The 20,363-nt window shown below is 40.2% G+C and overlaps 1 long non-coding RNA gene across 1 annotated transcript in view; it reads right to left on the reverse strand.

The window, feature by feature from the left end:
* LOC119242771 (uncharacterized) overlaps nucleotides 1-20,363 on the reverse strand; it is a 188,644-nt gene that overhangs the window by 147,632 nt on the left and 20,649 nt on the right. The gene's annotated exons all lie outside the window — the stretch shown is intronic.

Below are 20,363 nucleotides of genomic sequence, written 5' to 3' on the forward strand. Positions count from 1 at the left end.
TCCAACATGCACCTCTAAGCATGCTCCTGCCTTTCTATGAATATATTTGTGTGATCTGTGACTACAGTGAAACCATTACATCCCACAGTGATACCACCAATCCACAAACACAAAGAGCCAACACAGTGGGAACTGCAGAGAGGAAAGATGGAAAGGAAGATGGCACCCCAATGACATGATTCTGAAATGCTGACATCCAGACTTCCTCAAGTGTGAGACCACTAGACGTCATCAATGCCTAAGCCACTGTGGGTTGAGGGGGCTGTTGTTTACATCTTTTCTTTTCAGGCTTTGTGGATCAAACCTTTTCTCAGTAGAAGAGTCCAAAGAAAGCATCCCGCACACTATCTACCACTGCTCATCGCGGGAATAATGGCACGTTATCCCATAGCTTCTGTGTCCTTCTACTCTGTCCCTCTCTGATTGCCAAATGGTGACCATTAAGCACCTCTTTAATGGACTCCCTTGGTTGCAGGCTTCCAGTCTGTTTCACACAACGGGATTTACCAGCAAAAGAGAAGAGGGTGGGAAGAGCATGAGTCATCTTGGGTCAGGATTTTCTTCATCCTTCTACTGGAAGCCACAGTTCCTGTCAGGGCTCATCTATTCTCTCTGAGTTCTAAGGACCACTTTCGTCCTCAACCCTCTAGGCAGGGAGCCTTCCCCTGCCACTAGCCCCAGGATCCAAGCCCATTTTTTTTGCTTCCTCTCATCAAGGCCCACGCTGTCATGAATAGTTTGCTTATTAAGCTCTTCAGTCCCCCTGTCATTTGTTTCCTGCTGGATTCAGACCAAATGAAGTAGAAAGGACATGGGATTTTGCTGATAAACTAAGGGTACAAGTAAAAACTTACTAACTAAACTGAAACAAGTTACAGAAGCAAGAGCGCTCCACTTTTGCAAGTGGAAAATAAGACCTACTCCAGAGGGTTGATGTGAGGGCTAGAGGTGAAATGCCCTAAGTGCCTGGCACATGGTAGACACTTAATGAAGGCAGCTTCCTGCCCCAGTCCCTTCATTCCAACTCTTCCCTAAATGACTGCATAAGAATCCGTTGATTCCAAAGGCACTGATTTTATGTGAAGGACCCAAGGCCTAGGTAGGAAGAGAAAGGCCTAAGATGGAAGAGAAAGAAATGCCCTCGTCACCACAGCCAATGCAAACACTAGTCACTTTCTGTAGGACCTCTTCTCTCTGAGCTTTCAGGTGATCTTGGAATCCTGAAGGAAGTCCTCTAAGAAACCATTTCTTCCTCTCCTCTTTATCTGACATCACTTCTAATCATTCCAGGAACATGGAAGTCCCAAACCAGATTGTGAATTAATAAGAGTAATTGATAAGAGTCAATTGATAAGAGTAATTGATAAGAGTCCATGTTTTCATAATTATCTCTGGTATCCTCAAGCAGCTAAGGCTTGGAGCCTGTTTCTTGAGTGGCTGAACAATGAATTATAGATTCATCTCCTGGCATAATTCTGTCATCTGGGGTGCAACTTGAAATAAACACACAAGCAAGTAAGGGAACAAAATCAGAAGCCTGAGATCTTTTTTCTTAAGGAGGGGTTAAATGATCCACTTACATAAAAAAGCTGATTGTGACATGAAACATTTCTACACAGCATTCAAGACACTCACTGCATTATTGTTTATTATGCGACTGAACTTCCAAAAGGAAAGAAAACTGAAAAGATACTGTTGTGGATAATGTTTTTTGAGCAGTTTGTAAATTAGAACTGAGATAATGAAACATGCTAAAACTTTGATGTATCATATAGAAGGCAAAGGTGTATTTCCTTGCTTACAATTGAAAAGCAAATCTAAATGACTAGTGTACTTGATAAGCGCGCGTGTGTGTGTGTGTGTGTGTGTGTGTGTTGGTGTATATGCCCACTAGCCCTCAAGAAGCATTACCTCAAGTAAGGTATCTGTGAGTATGTACTATATCCAAACAACCTATAACTACATGTAAAGGCATTAACCTAAGCTCCTTACAGAATAAACTAATTGAACTGCAGTAGCATGGCATGATAAAGAATGTATTGTTATTATCTCCATTTTATAGATGAGAAAATCAAGGTCCAAAAATGTTATGTAAATTATCTAAAGTGCCAGAGCTTCTAAGTGGCAGAATCAACAGTCAAAGACAGGACTTTTATTCAAAAGTCAATGATCTTCAAAAATTATTACACTCTCGGGCCTCCTCGGTGGCACAGCGGGTTGAGCGCAGGGCTGTGAAGCTGTCAGCAGCCTCTGCAGCGCGGGTTCGATTCCTGGCCAGCCAAGGAGCAACTCACATGGCAAGGCAGACCTCTCCTGCCTCGCCCGCTGCTCCCCTCAGCAGTGTACTTCCGTCAAACTGCCTGTTCTGCTCCCACTGTCTCTAGAGAATCATCTCACCCCCCACACCTCTGGCCTGAACCCCAGCTCTTGTATAAAAATAAATAAATCTTTAAAAAAATTATTACACTATTTCATGTAGCACCAATAATCACAAAAATAAGCCAATAAATACCCACTGCACATTGTAAATGAAAGTAAAGTTATAACATATTACCTACATCTATCTAAAGTTAAAAAGCACAGTTATTTAATGTAATAAAGGTTCATAATGAATGATCAAATATATCAAGGACAGAACCGCCCTGGTGACGCAGGGGTTAGTTAAAGTCTCAGCGCTATCAAGCTATCACCAGCCACTGCGGCCTGAGTTCAAACTCTGGCAGAGGGAACTGACCCACATGGCACAGCAGACCTCTCCTGTCTCCCTGCTGCTCCCCTCAGCAGTGTATTTCGGTAGATCTGCCTGTTCTGTTACCCGCTCTGTCGCTGATGAATCCTCTCACCCCCCGCTCCTCTGGCCTGTACCCCGGCTCTTCTATGCATAAATAAATAAAAAAATAAATCTTAAAAAAATATATATAAAAGACACAATGGAAAAGGACTAATAGTTAAGTGAACAGAAAAAGGAAGGATGGAAATTAATGTTTGACATTTAACAAACATTTGTCAAGTCACCAGTAGGTTCTGGGCCCCATGTTCAATGTAGAAATGCAAGAATCCATAACCCACCTGCCCTACCTTTATAGAGAGGTTCAGGTCAAACAGAGAGATGTGGATGTATAAATAACTTCAATATGTTATTCCAAAAGAAATGAGAAAATTGCTCCCAGGCACAGTGAGGGCACACCAAAAAAGCTGTTGTCATTAAGACATCTGGTGGGGGGGGGGTCAGAGGGAGGTTGGAAAAGGAGGGGGAAGACTCTATTGAGAAGGTAACTAGAGACTGTAGTAAATAGGAAAAATAATTTTTTTAAGTTTCTATTTTGTAAATACCAATTTATTGAAATAGAATTCATCTACCACTGAATTCACCTTTTTAGAATAAGCAATTGCATGTTCTTCAGTATGCTCAAAATCTGTCTAATTTTAGGATATATTCATCACATCAAAGAAACCCCAAACCCATGCCTATTAGTAATCAGTATCCATTTTCCCAATCACCTACCCCCCTGGAAATGACTACTCTATTTTCCATCTCTGGATTTGCTTATTTTGGACATTTCATGAAAAGGAATCACATGACACGCAGCCCAGCGGGACTGGCTTCTTTCTCCCAGCAGCGTGTTTTCAAAGTAGCACATAGCAGCACTTCATGTGCTCTGTTGTAGGAACAGACAATATTTTATTTATCCAGTAATTAGTTAATGGACATTTGGGCTGTTTACACTTTTTGGCTATTATGACTAATGTCACTATGAATAGCCATGTACAAGTTTTCACATGGACATGTTTTCCTTCCTCTTGAGTACAGATGTAGGAATGATCTGTGAATCTGTCAAATTAGCACCTGTTAAGTGGGACGCCAGTGCCAGGTGGTGAGAGGAGGTTCAACAGCAGACCACAAGAGCAACAGAACGAGAGAAGTTCACTACTCACAAGTCCTGAAGGAGGGTCCACACATACCTTAAAGGGCTGCACAGAGAGGCCATTGTCAAACACAGACAGTGACAGGGTACATGTCCATGGGTGGTGTATTTGAGATGACTGGTCAATTCAAACCAAAAAGTCAGGGTGTGGGTAAGTCCCACCTTGCCTCATCTAGGGGCACCCAAAGGTAAGGCCTTGTGAAGCACAGAAGAGTACCACAAGTATATTGGGGAACCACATCAGGAACTCACATTTGCTTGTGACCCTGTGGGCTTCCTCCAGAGTGTGCACCTGCATGAGGGCATCATGTCAGTCTAAGCCTCCCGAGGGACGCTGGTCAAAACAAGTGGACATCGAGCCACAGTACCATGGAGTGGCTTAGCTAAACTCTCACCAAGTAGAACTTCTGAGTCATAAACTATTCAGTTGAACATTTCCTGGACCTCCCAAAGTGGCTGTATCACCAGCAATGTAATGAGAGTTCCAATTTTTGCAATCGTGAGAGGCACTTTTTGTTTCAGTCATCCTAGTGGGTGTGAAGTGACATTGCATTTTAGATTTGATTTGTATTTCCCTGATGACTTTATGATAACCAGCATCTTTTCGTGTGTCACTGGCCATCTGTAGATTTTCTTTGGGGAAATGTCTATTCAAATCGATTGTCCATTGTACAATTGGTTTGTCTTTGATTATTGAGTTCTAAGAGTTTTCATTAATGTGTACTCTTAGTTTAAGTCCTTGGCAGATATAAGAGTTGCAAATGTTTTCTCCCATTCTGTGAGATGTCTTTTCACTTTCTTGATAATGTTATTTGAAGCACAAAGGTTAAAATGTCAAATTTACCTATTTTTTCCCTTGTCATTTTATGCTTTTGGTGTCATATCATAAAAAAAAAAATAGCCCTAGTCAAAGTCATAAAGATTTATTACTATGTTTTCTTCTGAAAGTTGTAGAGTGTTAGCTGTTTTATTTAGTCTGTGGTCTAGTCTGAATTAGTTTTTGTATATGATGTGAGGCAGGGGTCCATTTCATTTCTTGCTTATGGATAACCAGTTGTCTCAGCACCATTTGTTAAATAGATTTTTTTTTTAATCTTTGAATTGTCTTGAAACTATTTTTGACCATAAACGTAAGGATTTTTTTCTGGATTCAGTTTTATTCCATAATTTTATATGGAAAAACTCAAGACTTTTTGAATCTTAAAAGATAAATGGGAATTTGTCAGCCAGGGTTCAAGTGAGGTAGGAGTAGGAGGCAGAGGCATTCTGGCCAGAGGTAAATGCATGGGTAGACCTGGGGAGGGGAAGACCATGGGCACATTAGTGAAAACAAGGGGGAGCTCTGGCAACAGCATTAACAGCTAGGGCAGTGAGAACAGTCAGATGTAGGAGTTGGACATCTGACCTTTACCCCACAGAAACATGGAGGTTGTAAAGACTTGCACTTGATCATATTTGACGGTGGAAAGCTCTTTCTGGAAGGAACAGGAAAAATGAACTAGAAGACTGAAAGGAAGACAGAGACCACTTCAGAAGTTATCTTGTGTGGATCACAATGAGTTGATCAGAAGGTAGTACAGCGGGGCCAGGAAGAGGGCTGGGGGCATAAAGATGTGTAAGGGGAAGAATCGCTGCTATTTCTTCACCAGTTCAATGAGTTAGGTTAAGGTAAGCGGAAAAGTTGTTGTTTTACATGTAACATTTAATTTTAATGTATATGCATTCTATCACTCGCTCTGTCAGGTCTTATTGATTTCATCTACAGAAGACAAAGTGACATCTCAGAGAAAATACAAAATACCCATTTTATATGACTAGTTATTAATGGAGCAGACATTTAAAACCAGACCTAAAGCTTTTAAATATCTATAACAATTGAAGGTAATTTGAATGATTATATTTCAACCTATTTCAATCACAGTGGCGATAATAAAATTATACTACTTGTAAGCTCAAAACAAAACTCCTACCTACTCTTCACTACTCTCACCTTTCTCTGCTGGAATGACTTTAAATTTTCACCACTGTCATTTTATAAAGAAAAAACCCCACAAAAACAAACTGTGATAGGGTGCATATTAAAAAAGAATTGTATTTAAAAATATGCCTTATTGTAAAGACAAATTTAAATTCAATTGATATTTATTAAACATCTACTACACTAGGATACTTTGTGTAAGAAAAAAAAAAAAAAGCCACTAATGTAAATCTACTCATTTTATAAAGATATACCCTATTCTCAAAGATTATATTGACTTTTAATCCAGTTCTTTCTACTTTATTTGGTTTCTCCTTATCATGCATTCATATAAAAATATTCAGCAGCCAATTATTGAAAGACAGCAACTGTTCTTCTAGGTGCTAATACAAGGTGATCGAGCCTTCTGGCTTTATAACAATGATCTGGAGCTTTGGTGTGCCCAGATTCTGAATCTTTGAATCTCTGAATACTTCCTGTATGACGTGAGATCTAAATAAATACATCTATTAATTCTGTAGAATTCACATAGTTATTTTACCAAGCTCCTCGTTTCTGGAAAAAAATGATGTACCTAGCACACAGAAGTTAATCAATAATATGTATGGAATTTACTAATTAATTCACTATCTTTGGGCTTGACTTAAGTAAGCTTCTTTAACATCTATAGTACTGGCATACATTTTAACAGACACATGTCCATGCCATTTTATTTAAAAAAAAATTCTTTTTAAAAATTACCTTCATCTTAAATAATAGTAACACACTTTATCTTCAATGTCATAAAAAGAAAGCATGTGTTATAATTACCATTCATAGTCTCTTACTGCCTCCCTGGATTGTGATAATGCATCTATGTACTTACTTAGCATAACATCTCCAAACACTATCTTTTGCCCTAAGATTATAATGTAAATCTGTGTACACCACAGAATTTTAAATTACTCTAAAGAATATCTGGCTGAGTTCTCCAAAACAAAGTATTATAACCCGGGAATGAAAAGAAAATCACTATCACAAAGGACCACCTTGGCCATGGAGCCGTTTCACTGAGTGAGTATGCAATCTCTGTCTTGCCATTTCTTTTGCCAAATTAAGCTTACTATTAGACAATGTAAACATGATCTTTATTTTATTTTGTAATATCCTGTATACCTTCCCAAATTGGCCAGAAGACCAAATTCAACTCTTCCACCACATCTAAGCTTCCTTACAACAATATGTTTCAGACAAACGTCTCCAAGTACTGCGGGCCTACAGTTTGTGTTTCAGCCCAGCAATTTTATAGCAATGCTGTAAAGCGATGACTTCAATTTCATATAATCATGCTTGGCACAGATAGTGGCTCTTATCCAGACCTATTTAATTTCACCTTTTAGGAATTATGTAAATATCATATGTCTCTTTTTGAAATTTACCACTACAGGGTTACATTACTGACCTCATCTCTCACAGACCACACAACGGATCAAGCTTAGCATTTGTCTTTTTTGCACTTAGCTCATGTGGTGAGCACCTGAAAACCATTCCTAAAACTTACCACCCACTTGCTAGCCTGCTCTGCCTCTGACTTTTAAATCATGTTTGTTAATTTCTGTGGAGACTTAGCTGACAAGCAGGAAGTGATGTACCATGCAGGCCATGATCACAGAGGTACAACAGCAGGTCGGTGTAAGGTTTTAACAACCTGGTTATTTGTGATAGTTATTGGGTATAACAAAAATTAAGAGGAACATAAGCGAAAGACTTTCTAAAGCACTTAACGCTTTATTTACTTTTGCATCCATATCCATTTTGTGGTATGATGGATAAGCTTATGGTCTTTGTTCTCAATTAGAGTTGGGTTAGAATTCCCCTCTGCTCCTCCTAAGCTGTGTGACATTGGGGGGATTCTTTTCTGAGGCTCACTTGGCCCATTGGGAAAGTGGTCATAATTGTGCCTACCACCCAGATGCATTATGAGGATTATATGAAAAATTTCACATAAAGCACAAAGCACCTGCATGCTTGACAGCATCTGCCCACAAAGCACAGCTGTCATCATTGTTATAGTTGTTGCTATTATTGGTTCGGTCTTCAGGGGTATCTTTATGATTAAAATGGCCTGGATCAATGAGATTGGGTCTCCAAATGTAGTAAAGTACATTACTGCCAAATTTCAACTAATTCTGGACAACTTTAACTTTTCCTTTAGAAAATCCATCATTTCTTGATTTTGTTTTAAATGTTTTTCCAAAACATTTTTGTGAAAATAAGCATAAATCTGAAGTGCAGTAAGTCCTCACTCAATGTGAGGTCTTGGAAACTGCAGCTTTAAGCAAAATGACATAGAACAAAACCAAGTCGACTAATTGATACAATGAAGGCTTAAGCTAATTGACACAATGAAGACTTAAGTTCCTATGGTCGAATTCTGGTGACAAAAATGTCACCAAACCACTTCTAATAGTCAAGAATCATTTCTATCCATCCATTCATTCACTTTCTGACCCACTTAATGCAGGTGGCATCCTGGGTGGGGGGCAGGTGGGAACCTCTCCAGCAGCTCAGGGTCAGGATGGGACCACTCTGGACAGGATGTCCTTCCATCTCAGGGTGCATCACTCTCAGCCCCTGCTGCTCCAACTGGGACCTTTAAGACACCCAATGAATCTCCCCTGCACATCTATAGGATGTGGGAGGAATTAAAGAAGAGAAAAATGAAGAAAACCATGCAGACATGGAAAGACAGTGACAGTGGTCCAGAATTGAATTTTTTGTCACATTAAAACAACACTAAATGAAGTCATGTCTTTTGGGACCCAATATAGCATTTCACATCTACTAATAAATTGTACTTCACATGTCTCCTTGATTTCTCTGGTGTGCCTTCTCCCCTTCTCTACACGCTGGCATGTGACCTACTGTTCTGACCAAGAGCTGCAGCTAAAATGAAGCTGGTTGAAAAAAGAGTAGCCCAATTCAGCCATGTAAGTCACTTTACCCTGGATGTCCTTTAAGATAAGGCAACAGCACTCCCCAACTCAGAGGGCTGTGTGAGTTGCAACTAGAGTGAAGCATCTAGAACAGTGCCTGGCACACTGTGTAGAAGCCTGAGCTGGCTGTGACTATTCACTGAATGCCTCATTAGTATCAGCGCACAGACATACCAACACAAAGCTGACATTTCCTTTCCTGGGTCACCAACTACTTTCTAAGGTGGGTCCTTAGGCCAATCTGCACTGTATGAAAATCTACAAAGGGAGGTTCTATGCCTCTGGGTAGCTCAGGCATCCCTCAGCATCCGTAGGGTTTTGGCCATCTCAATTCCCTACTTTGAGGTACAAAAGTACCTCTAGTGCTCTACTGTATATTTTTTAACTTGTAAGGCTAAAGGATTGTAATACAGTAAAACTTTGCATCCAATATTTTATTCCCTGAAACCACTCAGGACCGGAATTCAGTAACAATATCTCTACCACCCATGTAGTTGACAATTCTTGATAGGAGTCTGATGAAACTGCCCCACTGTCATCTACTGCATAGCTTAGTTGATGACTGCAGTCCACCATTGGGCCAGGAAAACACACACACACACACACACACACACACACACACACACACCCCTACCTAACCACAATATGGAATGGGAAGATACCAAGGGAGTAGTTTCTGACCTGTCTATAGTAATAAGCAGTATCTTTCATTGTCCATAGTGTTTCAGACATTTTGGAATCAGCAGATTCTACTGACAATACCTGAGAAGATGGCTCTACATCACAGCTATTGCTAGGGGGAGAAAAGTTTACATTTTCTTGGCAAGGAAAGGCTAGGCATGCTAGGATGATTATAAATGCAGTAGGTGAGTTACAATGGTTATATAGGACTTGTTTTTCTTGACTTGAGATTTCTATTAAATTGAGAAAAAAGAAAAGAAAACGAGCAAAAAATGGGAGATTTTGTGGCATCAAGTCCAGGAGGAGGAGGAATCAGGCATTGCTATCCAAGGCCACACTTTATGTCTAGCTGCTGTGGCATTCACAATGCTTTGTATCATGACAAGGGAAGTTTCCAGTGCTCGCCAGAAGAATGTATGACTCCCCTAGAATTTTTTGGTGTTCCCCTAGAAGAATGTATGACTCACAATAATGTACATGAAATGAATAATGTACATGAATGAATGAATAATGTACATGACAAAGCTGGGGTATCTAATGTCTAAGAGGTTGAAGCCTATTGCCTGTCTCAGGGGCTCCAGGGTCAATAGCTTTATTAATCATTAGTAGACCCTCTGCTTCTGTGCATTTGGCCAATAAAATATACTTATCCACATAGTTTAAGTGCATGTGATTCCTAGGTGAGAAGACTAAAACATAACATCTTTGACACATAAAGTTATTTTTATGTAAATATATGTCTGATGATATCCTTTATTATACTATGGTACCTAATTTCTCAACAGTGCTTAAGAAAGGTCATTTATCAAAGACGATATAAATTATGGTAACAGAATTAAGCAGAAGTGTCTCAGAATAAAGCTTGGGATCTAACAAATTTTGACATGTTTTAAGGATCTGAATTAAGCATTTTTGTTTCAGGGCAATATTTTTCTCAGTATTTTATTTTCCTTTAGATAACAGAGGGTGAAAATCACTGACTTTTTTTTTTTTAATTTTTTTTTAAGACTTATTTATTTATTTATACAAGCACTGGGTACAGTCAGAGGTACGGGAGGGTGACAGAATTCACCAGAGCCAGAGCAGGGAGCAGAGTAGGCAGAAGGACCGAAGTACACTGCTGAGGGGAGCAGCGGGCGGCAGGAGAGGTCTGCGCGCCATGTGGGACCCTCCTCCGGTGGCCGGGGAGCAGTTGGGGATCGAACCGGTGCCGCAGAGGCCGCGGGCAGCTTCACAACCCAGTGCTCAACCTCTGAGCCACTGGGGAGACCCTAAAATCATTGACTTTTATCTTGGTTTCAAAGTAGTATTCATTTCTTTGATACATGTTTTTATGATAACTCACTATGTTGTAACTGTAAAAGATATTTGAATATACCTGCTCTTCCCACTCCTCTCTTCCCTCCATCCTTTGCGGTCTCTACTCTTCTCTTGGCTCATCCCCCATTGACAGCAGTTGGCTACCATGTTTCATGAATTTGGCTCATGATCTCAGGATTCCATTTTCTCAAGTAATGAATCAAAACTATTTCCTCAACCACAGTTCCTGCCTAAGAGAAATTCTGGAATTGACTGCTAAAGGATAATGCAGTTTTATCCCTTCTAAGTTATATTTAGCCAAGTTACTGAAAAAAGTGAATTTTTCAAATTGTTTTTTTAAGCTCATTCAAAAGAATTTACATCAATCATTCTATATCAATACATCACCCATCTTTCAGACCTCTAAGTCAACTCAGATCTAATACCTCATTACACAACTGTTGGAGATTATTTTGAATACTGCAGTCCCACTGGAACTTTGAACCACACATATGAACTCTGAACCTTATTTTTCAAATGGTCAACTGTGGCATTCAACAAATGATTCAAACTACGATTCCAAAGTGGAGGGTTTGAAAACTAAGAACCTTGTACACTTTCCATGCTCTATAAGAAACACAGTAAAGGGGCCTTCCCTGGTGGCGCAACGGTTGAGCGCTGGGTTGCGAAGCTGCCCGCAGCCTCTGCAGCACTGGTTCGATCCCCGGCCACCGGTGTGGGTCCTACATGGCGCGCAGACCTCTCCTGCCACCCGCTGCTCCCCTCAGCAGTGTACTTCGGTCCTTCTGCCTGCTCTGCTCCCCGCTCTGGCTCTGGTGAATTCTCTCACCCTCCCGCGCTTCTGACTGTACCCAGTGCTTGTATAAATAAATAAAATAAATCTTAAAAAAAAAAGAAAAGAATGGGCGGAGCAACATGGCAGCGAGGAGACGCTGCGAGTAAGATCTCCCATTAAAAAAAGTTAATAGGGAGGAAAAGCGGCAGGTCCCAGTGAGAACCGGGACACGGAAGATAAACGGGGGACGCCAGCAAACTGCCCGAAGAAGAAAGTGGCCATAAAAGAGGACCAGAAGGGAGGGAGGAAAGCGCAGAACCCTGCGCCCCTCCCCCGCCCACAGAGTCGGCACTCTCCGACCAGCAGAGAGGAGGAAAAAAAAAAAAAAAACTAAAAGGACCAACAAGAACAAACTACGCAGCAAGCGGGACTGTGAGTGGAAAGGAACTATTTCAGCCACCACACCCGTGAACGGGAGCTGTGGAGAACCCCGCAGGATCAGCCACAGGGGTGAGCTCCAGGCGCCATTGAAGAGAGACCCCGCCCAGGAGGAGACCAGCACCAGCACACAGCCCCGGGCTGCCCGGTAAGCTTGCAAGGAAAAGAGGCGCGCTGGAAAAACAGACGCGGATTGGGATCGGGATTGCGCGGAAAAGCGGCGCAGACCGGAATCGGGATCACGTGGAAAAGCAGTGCGGGTGAAAAGCAAGCGCAGGTCCCCCCGCCTGCGACCTAGGCTTGCGGGGAGACACGCGGAGGCCCTCACTGAGTGAGCAGGAACCAGGCGCCCAGGCACGGGAGCGGGATTCAAAAGGCGCCATTCCCGCGCCACTGAACTGGGCTACAGCCCAAGTCCTGGAACTGAGGGCTTTGGAACTGAGACCTTGGGCACGAAATTAGGGACGTGGGTTCCCCACGACGGTGGGGCACAGGCAGACACAGCACCCCAAAGCCGTTGAGGTTTACCCTACCATTCCCGCTCTGTTCCCTGTCCCACGGGGTGGAAAATCAGCTCCCCAAGGGCTCTAGGAGAGATCTCTGGCGCCACCTAGCGACTTGAAGCCAGCAGAGGCTCCTGGAGGAGCCAGTGGCCAGCTGGGGAGTTAGCCCACGCCGGACCCCTTCCGACCAGTAGTCTGAGCCCACAGGGGGAGCGAGCACCCACAGCCGGGGCAGACCAGGCGCGCAGAAAAGTGTGCCTGAGACCGGACGCACAGGGAGTGTGTCCCACATCACCATTTTAGAACAGGGACATTTCTTCAGTAAAGACTACATTTCTTCAGTAAAGAAGGCTTCCTCAGGAGCCAGAGGTGAGCGGGGGAAGTTCGCCCACGCCAGACCCCCTCTGGCCTGCAGTCCAAGCCCAGAGGGGGAGCAGGAACCCACCACCGGGGAAGACCAGGCGCACAGGGGAGTGTGTCCCCACATCAGCAATTTAGAACAGGGACCTTGCTCCAGTAAAGACTGCTTGAAACTGACATATGGCTCCCGGAGGAACCAGAGGGGAGCAGAGAAGCTCACCCAAGATGCCAGCCAGTCCCAACAACACAGTGTCCCAACGCATACGGCAAATTAGAAAACAGACAGTAGGGAGAGAAGAACCACATGCAACCTAGCAACTCCCCAGGGAAAAAGCACACCACAAAAAGAAAACCAGCCCCCAGATTGCAACGACAGTAACTTGGAAGAACTTCTGAGCCTTCCAGAAAGAGAATTTAAAATTGCCGTGATTAAAAACTGACAGAAGTCATAAAGGAAAACAATGATAAGGGAAAAATAATCAAAGATCAGAAGAATGCAATTGAGTCCCTAGAGAGGGAAAGCAATGGTCAGAAGAATGAAATTGAGTCCCTAAAGAGGGAAGTAAAAGAAATGCAGGAGATCAAAGAATTAATGGAAGAACTGAAGAATTCTGGGAAAAGCAATGAAAGCAGAATAGATGAAATGGAAGAACGAATAAGTACTATGGAAGACACAGAAATAAAAAGAACCAAAACAGAAAAGGAAAGAGAAGTACGAAGGAAAAAGAACGAAGAAAGACTTCGGGAACTATCTGACTCCATGAGGAAAGGAAATATAAGAGTTATAGGAATACCAGAAGGAGAGGAGAGAGATGTAGGAACAGAGAAAATATTCAAAGAGATAATTGAAGAGAACTTCCCAAATGTGAAGAAGGAGCTGAAAATTGATTTACAAGAAGCAAGAAGAACACCAAACTTCCACGACGAAAGGAAAAATACAGCAAGACACATAATAGTAAAGCTCCCAAGAATCCAGGACAAGGAAAAAATAATGAAGCTGGCAAGAGGGAAGAAACAGATAACATTCAAAGGAAAGCCAATCAGGCTGACATCAGACTTCTCCGAAGAAACACTACGGGCAAGGAGAGAATGGAGGGACATAGTCAACAGACTCCAAGAAAACAGATACCAACCAAGAATTCTCTATCCCGCAAAGCTCTCCTTCCTCTTTGAAGAAAGAATATGGACCTTCCCAGACAAACAGAAACTCCGGAATTTCATTGCAACTAAACCCCCACTCCAAAAAATACTACAAGGAGTCCTAAAGCCAGAACCTCAGAGGGACGAATAACAATGAAAGAAGGCCAAAAAAAAAAAAGTTATTAAAAGAATAAATAAATAAAATCAAAGGAAAGACAAACACAATGGCAAATACAGATGCTAACATATCAATATTAACTCTAAATGTAAATGGACTAAACTCTTCAATAAAAAGACACAGAGTTGCAGCCTGGATTAAGAAACAAAACCAAACCTTTTGCTGTCTCCAGGAAACACATTTAGCTACAAAAGATAAAAATAGGCTCAAAGTTAAAGGATGGAAAACAATCCTACAAGCAAATGGACCAAAAAAGAAAGCAGGAACAGCTATACTTATATCAGATAAAACAGATTTCAAACTCAAAAAGATAAAAAGAGACCCCAATGGTCACTACATTATGATCAAGGGGACAATACTTCAAGAAGAAATAACACTCATTAACATATACTCACCAAACGAAGGAGCACCAAAATATATCAGGCAACTGTTATCCTCTCTGAAAACAGACATCAGAGAAAACACATACGTAGTGGGAGACTTCAACACACCACTATCAACAATGGATAGATCAACAAGACAAAAAATAAGTAAAGAAACCAAAGCTCTAAATAAGGACCTAGAGCAATTGGGCTTAACAGACATCTATAGAACACTAAACCCCAAAAAAACGGAGTACACATTCTTCTCAAGCGCACACGGATCATTCTCCAGGATCGATCACATACTGGGGCACAAGACAAACATCAACAGATACACCAAGATTGAAATCATATCAACCATCTTTTCTGACCATGAAGGCATCAAACTAGAAAAAAACCATAAAAAGAAGGCAAGGAACTTTCCTACCTCATGGAGATTAAAAACCACACTACTGGAAGACCACTGGACTAATGAGGAGATCAAACAAGAAATTAAAAAATTCTTTGAATTGAACAAGGAGGACACCAATATCCTAAATGTATGGGATGCAGCAAAAGCAGTAATAAGAGGAAAATATATAGCAATAGAAGCTCACATCAAGAAACAAGAAAGAACTCAAAGAAACAACCTAATCTCGAAGCTCAAAGATCTAGAAAAAGAACAACAAAAAAACCCCAAAACCAGTAGAAGAAAAGAAATAATAAAAACAAAAGCAGAAATAAATGAAATTGAAACTAAAAAACAATCCAAAAGATCAATGAAACCAAGAGCTGGTTTTTGAAAAAATCAATAAAATAGACAAACCCCTAGCCAGGCTCACAAAGGAAAAAAGGGAGAAAGCACAAATAAACAGGATCAGAAATGAAAGAGGAGAAATCACAACGGACACAGCAGAAATCAAAAGAATAATCAGTAACTACTATGAACAGTTATATGGAAACAAGTTTAACAATCTAGAGGAGATGGACAAATTCCTACAACTCTACAAGCACCCAAAGCTAGATAAAGAAGAAATAGAACACCTAAACAGACCAATTACAATTAGCGAAATTGAAATGGTAATCAAAAACCTCCCCAAAAACAAAAGCCCAGGACCTGATGGATTTACAAATGAATTCTACCAAACATTCAGAGACGAATTAGTGCCTATCCTTCACAAACTCTTCCAAAAAATTGAGAAGGAAGGGAAAATACCAAACACGTTCTATGAAGCCAACATTACACTAATACCAAAACCGAACAAGGACAACACAAAAAAGGAAAACTATAGACCAATCTCCCTAATGAACACTGATGCAAAAATCCTCAATAAAATTTTAGCTATCAGAATCCAACAGTGTATCCATAAGATAATTCACCACGACCAAGTAGGATTCATTCCAGGGACACAGGGATGGTTTAACATCCGAAAATCAATCAACGTTATCCAACACATCAACAAAAAGAAATATAAAAACCACATGATAATATCAATAGATGCTGAAAATGCTTTCGACAAAGTGCAACACCCATTCATGATAAAAGCCCTTGAAATTCTTGGGATACAAGGAACATACCTCAACATCATAAAGGCCATCTATGACAAGCCAACAGCCAGTATCATTCTCAATGGTGAAAAGCTGAAAGCAATTCCATTAAGATCTGGAACAAGACAAGGATGTCCACTCTCACCACTGCTTTTCAATATAATACTGGAAGTCCTAACCAGAGCAATAAGACAAGAGAAAGACATCCAAAGAATCCAAATAGGAAAAGAAGAAGTCAAGCTATCACTATTTGCAGATGATATGATAATATACATAGAGAACCCCAAAAACTCCACAGAAAAACTAATTCAACTCATCAATCAGTTCAGTAAAGTGGCAGGATACAAAATCAACACGCAAAAGTCAGTAGCCTTCCTATACACAACAAATAAATCTGAAGAAGAAGAAGAATCAAAAAAACCATCCCTTTTTTATTGAAACAAAAAAAATCAAATATTTGGGAATAAATCTAACAAAAGAGGTAAAGGACCTATACAAAGAAAACTATAAAACACTGTTAAAAGAAATAGAAGAAGACACAAAGAAATGGAAAGACATCCCCTGCTCATGGATTGGAAGAATAAACATTATTAAAATGGCCATCCTTCCAAAAGCAATATACAGATTCAATGCTATTCCAATCAAAATTTCAATGTCATTCTTCAAAGAAATAGAACAATTATTGATGAAATTCATATGGAATCACAAAAAACCCCGAATAGCCAAAGCTCTCCTGAAAAAAAAAGAAGGGAATGGAGGCATCACATTCCCAGACTTCAAACTATACTACAAAGCCATAATCATCAAAACTGCATGGTATTGGAACAAGAACAGACATACAGACCAATGGAATCGAATAGAAAATCCAGAAATAAACCCACAGATTTATGGTCAACTAATCTTTGACAAAGGAGCAAAGACTATGCATTGGAGCAAAGAAAGTTTGTTCAATAAATGGTGCTGGGAAAACTGGGTCGCTACATGCAAAAGAATGAAGCTTGACCACTACCTCACACCATACACAAAAATCAACTCAAAATGGATTAAAGAACTAGACATAAGACCTGAAACCATAAAATATATAGAAGGAAATATAGGCGAAACACTACGTGATTTGCACATCAAAGACATCTTTACAGACACATCACCCAAAGCAGTGATAGTGAAGGCAAAGATAAACAGCTGGGACTACATCAAATTAAAGAGCTTCTGCACAGCAAAAGAGACAATAACAAAAACAAAGAGAAACCCCACCAACTGGGAGAACATTTTTGCACCCAACACTAATGATAAAGGACTGATCACAATAATCTGCAAAGAGCTGATGAGACTCAACAACAACAAAGAAAATTATCCAGTCAAAAAATGGGCAGAAGAGCTAAAAAGAAACTTCTCTGAAGAGGAAATGCAAATGGCCAACAGGCATATGAAAAAATGTTCAACATCACTTGTCATCAGGGAAATGCAAATCAAAACTACCATGAGATACCATCTTACACCAGTGAGAATGGCACATATTAAAAAAACTAGCAACAACAAATGTTGGCGAGGGTGTGGAGAAAAAGGAACTCTCCTGCACTGTTGGTGGGAGTGCAAACTGGTCCAACCACTGTGGAGAGCTGTGTGGAGATTTCTGGACCTACTAAACATAGAGCTTCCATAGGATCCAGCAATTCCACTCCTAGGTATTTACCCAAAGGACACAGAAACATCCATTCCAAAGAACACCTGCACCCCTATGTTTATAGCAGCACTGTTTACAATAGCTAAGCTTTGGAAACAACCCAAATGCCCAAAATAGATGACTGGATCAAGAAGATGTGGTACATATATACCATGGAATATTACTCAGCATTCAAAAAAGATAAACACATGCAATTTGCAGCAACATGGATGGCACTGGAGGGGCTCATGCTCAGCGAAATAAGCCAGAAAGAAAAAGAAAAATACGGATGGTCTCACTCATAGCAGGAATCTAGAAAACTTAAATAAGGGACCAGGAAAATGAATAACTATAAGAAAGTGAAAATCAAAATCAACAAAAAACTATGAACCAGAGACACTTTAGGGGGGCAGGGGCGGGAGGGGAGGATTGGGGTCAGAATGGGGGGGGCTGCAATTGTATGGGGAATATAAAAATAAAATTTATTATTTAAAAAAATAAAAAATAAAAAATAAAATCAACTTGCTAATTTAAAAAAAAAATAAAATAAAATGTCATATTTGCAACTATCATTAAAAAAAAAAAGAAAGAAAAGAAACGGAGGAAAGAAGCCTTCTATATTCAAAACATTGCCTACACAATTAATACATGCTGATATAGAGTGTCCAGCTGAAAAATGCCAATTTACGGTTTCAGGAAGAAAATGAAAATAAATTCTGGTTCAAAAATTAATTTTTAGGAAATAGGCAGCTACTGCCACCTGGGGGAGGCTCTGTCTGTTTCATCCACGAAAGCCGATGTGCTGGTCAACTCTCTGCCCGTGAAATCACAGACATCCCAGACATCTCCCAATTTCCTTCACATAGGAATACATACTTTACAGAACTTTTGAGATGTCCAGAAGATTAACCAGAAGAAGATTTCTACATCTTATACACCCAGACACTCTTGGAAAGCATGGGTTCCAAACTAAGAAGTGGAAAAAAATTAAATTTAAGCTTTTGAGAACAAAATAAAACCCCAGTTTTTTTAAGCAACATTTAGTTGTACTCTTTTTCTTATATATGCTATCATTAACTTATGAGGAAAATGCATATACTGATATACTCACACTAGTGATTACATTAACAGGGATAAGATCACAGATTTGGATTATGCAGAAATAGCCAACAGAGCTTTCTTAGAAAAGTTTTGAATTTATGAACTAAATGCTGTTATAAATTCAGTATCTATTTATTGTACATGTATCAAATATCTATTTATTGAAACTTTCCATGAAGCAATGAAGTAATGATAGGGTATTCATCAATTACAATGAGCAAAATTGTTAATGTTGCTTTTACAAGTCTAGATTCTGTTTAACATCTGCTCATCTTGCATTTATTTATCATCTGGATAAATTGCTCCCTTATTAGCAGTGTCCTAAAATAAACAACTTACTCCTGGAAAGAGAAGTTTCAGGAAGTAGCTATTAAAATTATAAGTGTGTCAGGTGACATAAAAAAGTCAGTGCTGATTAGACAGACAACTAATCATTTATCAAGAGGATCCTGGTAATAGATTAACTAAAGGAAATGCACACAGTGTCAGCCCCAGAGTGGTACAATAATACACCAGAAGGTTAAGGTTCATAGGAAAGAACAACTGTACCAGCTGGAGGGAAGCTTTTGTGAAGAAAGCACTTTCACGTTTGGAAAAGGTATGTGATATTTAGCAAACGGATTGGGATTCCATCATTAAACTTTTTAATCATACATCTGATTTGAAAATAATAAGAAATCTTATTGACTGAAGTGCAGCCGATACAGCTGAATGAGTGGCGTGAGCTAGGGTCCCCATGAGAGACTCCAGGAAGAAGTATCTTTGTATAGGGCTGTGAGGTTCCTTCAAGGTATTCATATTAGAATTAGACAGGGGAGAAGGGCACTAGAAAAAAAAGAAAGATCAGAGGTATATGAAACTGTGAAATAGTATTAATCATAATAAAAGTAACTTATTAACTAGCTTTATTTCTGAATCAACAGAGAAAGCACAACTGGCAACTGGCAGAAGTGTTGTCTTATCAATCTAATGAAATGGTTGATGGCCTTAAAATATTATGAGGGGCTTACACTATGCAGAAAATACTAAGGACAATTCACAGGCATCGCCAATGGGGCGACTTTCCCCAGGATTCCTTCCTCCTGGATGAGCTACGCAATGTGGTGGCTTCTTTATTAAAGAGCCAAGCTGTCCTGTGTCGGCCACGGAGGTGATTTATGGTGATTTAGCTATTTCATAACAGAAAACAAATAGTTCACCTTTTTTTTCAGAAAGTTGCCTGGTTATAAAAACATTTTTAGTCAACAGAAATAGAAATCTTCCTTAATACTATTCATGTCTCATAGGAGAGAAGCATTCAGGAAGTGGGGGGAGGTGACTTTTGGCAGATGCCACGTGTGTATTCAGGGAGTGAGGAGGTGGGGAGATGGGGACGTTACACATGCCAGAAGGGCCATTCTCTCTACTGTTCAATTCCTACTACTCCTTGAGTGAAC

This window comes from Talpa occidentalis, unplaced genomic scaffold (genome assembly GCF_014898055.3).
Source record: "Talpa occidentalis isolate TD23 unplaced genomic scaffold, MPIMG_talOcc4v2.1 talOcc4.13, whole genome shotgun sequence".
NCBI classification, from domain to species: Eukaryota; Metazoa; Chordata; class Mammalia; order Eulipotyphla; family Talpidae; genus Talpa; species Talpa occidentalis.